The sequence below is a fragment of the Bison bison genome, unplaced genomic scaffold (genome assembly GCF_000754665.1).
Source record: "Bison bison bison isolate TAMUID 2011002044 unplaced genomic scaffold, Bison_UMD1.0 scf7180017864124, whole genome shotgun sequence".
NCBI classification, from domain to species: domain Eukaryota; kingdom Metazoa; phylum Chordata; class Mammalia; order Artiodactyla; family Bovidae; genus Bison; species Bison bison.
This window is the reverse complement of record NW_011494696.1, coordinates 799,314-805,617: the sequence shown is the minus strand read 5'-3', so window position 1 is coordinate 805,617 and position 6,304 is coordinate 799,314. Positions and strand designations below refer to the sequence as shown.

Below are 6,304 nucleotides of genomic sequence, written 5' to 3'. Positions count from 1 at the left end.
TGGTGGTAATGGGAGGGCAGTGCTGCCCTTTGTCTCATTACCAGCGCTTCACTGTTACCACCTTTGATCTCCTGGACCCTGGGTCCCAGAGAGTCCTCCTGTACCCACTGGTACCTACTGGTCAGAAGCAGGTCTCCCTCTTGTCTGCTCGTATCTGCTAAGTGGAGATAACTTGTCATCGAATCTCTCCAGTCAACAGAGGGACTGGAGGTCCCCAGATGGGGCTTGATCTTCCTGAGTGCTGTGGAGGGCAGTGAGCCCCAACCTACAAACCACTCCAGAGGGAGGGAGGGAAATGCCAAATCAACCTAATCTGAGCCGGGCATGGTGCCCTAGAATGGCCTCATTTCTGAGTCTAGAAATGATGAGTCGAGCATAATTCTGCTTTGAATTTTTATCACATAGCTTCTTTGGAAGGTAAATATAGATACATTAAGGGTATATTTAGAAGTAGCCGAAATAGCTCAGTTGGGAGAGCGTTAGACTGAAGATCTAAAGGTCCCTGGTTCAATCCCGGGTTTCGGCAATGGTTTTAGGTGTCACCACCAATGGCAGTTTTATTGCATGCCAAAGAATTGATGCTTTTGAAATGTGGTGTTGGAGAAGACACCTGAGAGTCCCTTGAATAGCAAGGAGATCAAACCTGTCAATTCTAAAGGAAATCAACCCTGAATATTCATTGGAAGGACTGTTGCTAAAGCTGAAGCTCCAATATTTTGACCACCTGATTTGAAGAACCAACTCATTGGAAAAGACCCTGATGCTGGGAAAGATTGAGGGCAAGAAGAGAAGGGGGTGACAGAGGATTAGATGGTTGGATGGCATCACTGACTCAATGGACATGAGTTTGAGCAAACTCCAGGAGACAGTGAAGAACAGGGAAACCTGGCATGCTGCAGTCCATGGAGTCGCAAAGAGTCAGGTATGACTTAGCAACCGAACAAAAAGAACAAGGGTATGTTTAGGTTTTTCAACATAATCTACAAATGGCACCATAGGACACATACTACTGTTTAACATTTGTTCTACCAAACCAGATACATCTTTCACATTAATAAAGACTGATTCCTGTATATTTTATTTTGTTAAGATTTATGTATTTATTTTTGGCTATGATGGGTCTTCATTGCTTCATGTAGGTTTTCTCTAGTTGCCGCGAGTTGGGGCTCCTCTCTAGTTGTGGTGGGCAGGCTTCTCATCACGATGACTTCTCTTGTGGAGCATGGGCTTTAGGCGTGTGGGCTTCAGTGGTTGTGGTGGATGACTGGTGTGCTGGGATTTTCATGGACCAGGCATCGAACTTGTGTCTTCTGCATAGGCAGATGGATTCTTAATCACTGGACCATCAGGGAAGCCCATTCCATCAGGGAAGCCATTTCATCACTGGTTAGCACCTGGGAGGGTGGCTTAATAATCAGCTCTGCTGTGTACTTCTTCCTGAGCCAAGAAATCCTAACCTGTTGGATGAAGAGGTACCTGTTGGATGGGCTGCTAAGGGCTGTGTTGTAATTGCTAAGTTACTTCTGACTCTGTGACCCCATGGACTGTAGCCCTGCAGGCTCCTCTGTCAGTGGAATTCTCCAGGCAAGAATACTGGAGTGGATAGCCATGCCCTCCTCCAGGGGATCTTCCTGACCCAAGGATGGAAGCCAGGTATCCCTCATTGCAGGCAGATTCTTTACCTCCTGAGCCATGAGGGAAGCCTAGGAAGCTGAAGGTTGGTTCAGGTCAGTTTCTCCTGCTTCTCCTCCTTTTGGAAGCTGCCCATGGCCTTGTGTTTCTGGAAGCAGTGGTAACCTCTTACCTTACCTTCAGTCATTGGTCATCGAGAGCCAGAAAAAGAGGGCACCAATTATCGGCTCTCCTGCTGTTGGTCAACACCAAGCAAAGAAAGAAAATCGACCCTCCCAGGGGGACCCTGCAGGTTGAGCCAGGGTGCTACCAAGTGTAGTGTTTCCTGCCCGCCCAGTCCTCTACTGTAGATGTGAGCCATCCAGAAGGAGGAAGGCCTGGACTCCAAATGCATGAGCAGCACACATGGCTCTGTACCTCGTGGGACTGGGGCTGGTCAGTGTGCCCAGATCTTTCCCCGTCTGCCTGGCCAGCAGCACTGTGGACCTGGGCTGGGTCCCAGATCCCATGTTCCTATTTCACTGCTTCCTGCCTATGACTCTGAGCCAGCCCCGTGCCTGGACCTTATTCTCGTCCCACAAGGTTTACTTCCTCTGCAGCATCTCTGCCTGCCTCCCCTGGAGACCTCAAGTACATGTAGATCAGGGATTGTGGGTGAGTCTGGGGTTGGGGACAGGATGGGGGGTTCTTTGTTTTCCCATCTGCAGGCCTGTTCCTGGCTTCTGGGTCACATGGTGAGCAGGACGGCCGTGATTCTCAGGTCACCCCAGTGACACTGCCAAGCCCAGAGCATGGGGAGCTCTGCAGGTCCCTGGGCTTTGAGGATTCCTCCAGGCAGGACTCCACGCTTGGGCCCTCGGGTACCAGGCCTTTGGGTCAGCCCTTCAGGCCTCGGGCCCCCGGAATGTGCCAATAAAACGGAGAAGTTCTGGCTGTAGTGAGGGCAGGAGATGGTGTAACTGCATTCACTGGGGAACTAAACAAAGGTAGTCATGGTCCACCTCATCTGCATCTCAGTTTCAGCTCTGCCCACTGTGATTACAAAGATCTGGGGTAGGGGAGATGATGGGAGGGGTCCTCCCCCAACCCTCCATCCTTCAGACCCTCTGTCTGGCAGGTTCCACCTGGAACTATAACCCAAGCTGTCTCCTCTGGATAGTTCTCTTGCTGTTGCCCTGGTCTGAGGGGTTGATGTCTTCGTGGGCCTGAGCCAGGCCAAGTCCAGAAGTTCCAAGAAGGCAAAGGAGAGTGAACAGGCTGAGTAGACCCTCGTTTCAGCCTAGTGAAGGCAGGTATGGAAAAACTACTGGTGATGACTGACAGAATCTTTCTTGTCTTAAGACACTTGCTCCTTGGAGTCAGCTCCGTCTTCTCAGAATTGCGGCCTCTATTATGCGGTGGTGGCTCAGTGGTCTAAGAACCCGCCTGCCAATGCAGGAGACATAAGAGACCAGTTCAGTCCTTGGGTGGGGAAGATCCCTTGGAGGAGGAAATGGCAACCCACTCCAGTATTCTTGCCTGGGAAATCCCATGGATAGAGGAGCCTGGCTACAGTACATGGGATCTCAAAGAGTTGGATACGACTGAGGTGACTAAACAACTACAACACATTTCATGGACAGAGGATCCTGGTGGGCTACAGTCCACGGGGTCCCAAAGAGTTGGTCATGACTAAGTGACTAACACACGTTATGTGGTAGACTCCACTGTCTCCCAGGACTGAATTGAGGAGACTGCCTCCCCGCAAGGAAAGGCAGTATTCTCAGGTAAAACAAGCAGAATGAAAGAAGGTGGGGGAAGTCAATTCATTGCAGAGTCAAAGAGCAGCCCTAGCTAGGTATGGGGAATGGCAGGGCTAATGGCCCCTTGAAGGCTTGTCACCTTCCGGCAGATACGGGAGTTCTGACCTGGTGTTTGCAAAGTGCTGCTTGGCTGCCATTGTTGATGAGGGAACCCAGAATTTCCAGGGCCTAAAGAACTAGACTTAAACAAGCTCCTCCCAGCCCCTCTCTGAGCCTTCCAGCCTCCCATGGAGGATGCTGGCTACTTCTCCCATCGCCTGCTCCCCTCCCCTCTCCCTTGGTCCCCAAGACTGGTCCACACGGGGATGGTCGGCACAGGCTAAATGGCAGTCCATTGACCCTGATGCTTCCTGGTATCCCAGTGGCCATGGCCATTGGACAGGTCAGTACAGGTGCTGGTGTGGTGCTGACCTTCATCTGCTCATATATGATGCGGGCCTTCATCACTAATTTGTCAGTGTAGAAAGGCCTTTGCTGCCATGTAGAGGTTCTAAAATGGGAAAGGAAGTCTGGGTACCTAACCCAACCTAGGCAGAGTGGGTAGGGTTCAGTCTCTGGCAGCTGGACAATCTGGGAGGAGGAATACAAGCCAGGATGTTTGAGTTGTGTGACTCTGCCTCTTATTAGCTGGGTAATGTTGAGTTATTGAACTCTTCAGGGCCTCAGTTTCCTATCTGTAAAATGGGAATAATACCTATCCCCATGGGGGTGTTGGATAAAATGAATTAGTAAATAAGAATCCTTAGAATATTGTGTGTATGCTAGGTCGCAACTCTGTGTGCCCCTATGAACTGTAGCCTACTAGGCTTTTCTGTCCGTGGAATTCTCCAGATAAAAATACTGGAGTGGGTTGTCATGCCGTCTTCCAAGGGATCTTCCCAACTCAGGGACTGAACCTGCGTCTCTTTAGGTCTGCCGCATTGGCAGGTGGGTTCTTAACCACTACCCTCACCTGGGAAGCCAAAATGGCAACATTTACTGAGTGCCATTAACTGCTAGAATTTCTCCTCCTGCTGCCCCAAACCTAATGCTTACCTAATATTTTTTTCCTCCCCTATATGAGGACAAGCTGATAGTTCAAGATAAGGAGGGGCTGAGAGAAGCGGCTGCCTCAGGCTTTTCCAGCAGAATAGAGCACTCAGGCAGGAAGACACAGACATTTGCTGTGGAAGTTGGTTAAGGAGCTCCCCTTAGCTAGACTGTTTACCCACTGTGACTAGGAATGACCTGTCCTGTCCAACCTCGTGGCTTGTACAGGGCCTGTGGGCTGTGCTCTTCAGGGTTAGTGTGAAGTAACACTTCTCAGTTTTGTTGCTGCTTGGAGGAGCCAGGCTGACGTGCTCTGAGGGGTCAGGGATTCAAGTTCCATCCAGGGCCAACTCTTCCTACCACCACCCTCATCACTCAAGCTCATCGTGAGCATTTAAACAGCCCGGGAGGGTGGTTCTGGGAATGGCACCGATGCTGTGTTTAAACCAAGGATGAATTTACACATTCCAATTGGAATCACAATGTATAACTGACTTTTCTCTTTTAACTTTTTTCATGCAAAGGTAAACCTCTTGTGTCATTGTTTATCATTTTTAACAGCTGTATTCTCCTCCATATCATGGTTGAACTCTATATTTAATCTCATTCTTTAAAACTTTTTAATAAAAAAAAAAGTACTGGCCAGGCAGCTTGTTTGATCTTAGTTCCCTGACCAGGGATTGAACTTGAGCCATGGCAGTGAAAGCACCAAATCCTAAGCACTAGACCCATGAGGAACTCCCTGATCTCCTTTTGATGAAAATCAAGTCTATTGTTAAGGATAACAGGTGTTGAATACAATTGCATGCATGCATGCTACGTCGCTTCAGTCAACCCCATGGACTATAGCCCGCCAGGGTCCTCTGTCCATGGGATTCTCCAGGTAAGAATACTGGAGTGGGTTGCCATTTCCTTCTCCAGGGGAACTTCCCGACCCAGGGAGTGAACATGGGTCTCTTGTCAAGTCTCCTGCATTGGCAGGCGGGTTCTGTACCACCACCTGGGAAGCCTGAATATAACTGCCAATGTGTGTAATTTTTTGTACACCATTTTCTTGGAAGAAATTCTTAGAACTGCTGGGTTGAAAGCTACACCCCTCCTGACTGTTGGGTTCTGGTGATGTATGGGTGCTTGTTCCCTCACAGCCTTGCCACTACAGATCATATCATTCTAAAACTTTGCCTATCTGAGCATCACTAGGTAAACAGCATCACTGATTTAAAATAGGTTTCTCTGATTAGAGGTTAAGCATTTTTTTTCTTTTTTTAAAATTTTATTTGCTATTGTTTTTTGTTTGTTTTTCAGTTTTATTTATTTATTTACTTTACAATATTGTATTGGTTTTGCCATACATTGACATGAATCTGCCATGGGTGTACATGTGTTCCTCATTCTGAACCTCCTCCCACCTCCTTCCCCATCCCACCCCTCTGGGTCATCCCAGTGCACCAGCCCTGAGCATCCTGTATCATGCATCAAACCTGGACTGGCAATTTGTTTCACATGTGATAATTTACATGTTTCAATGCCATTCTCCCATATCATCCCACCCTCGCCCTCTCCCACAGAGTCCAAAAGACTGTTCTATACATCTGTGTCTATTTTGCTGTCATTTATTATTTTTATAACCAAACAAAAATATGTAAAAGTTTTAAAAGCCCTTTAGGGCAGATAATTTTTTTTTTTTGTATTCCAAATTTCTTATTCATCCAATAATGTCTTAATACATATATACTTTTTTAATTTAAATTTATTTATTTTAATTGGAGGCTAATTACTTTACAATATTGTATTGGTTTTGCCATACATTGACATGAATCCGCCATGGGTGTACACGTGTT

General features: G+C 47.8%; 1 non-coding gene across 1 annotated transcript; it reads left to right on the top strand.

Moving 5' to 3' along the window:
- The first annotated feature begins 453 nt into the window (after window positions 1-453).
- On the top strand, window positions 454-526 carry TRNAF-GAA. Its single transcript has one exon. It is a non-coding gene; the product is annotated as a tRNA-Phe (tRNA).
- Window positions 527-6,304: the final 5,778 nt, after the last annotated feature.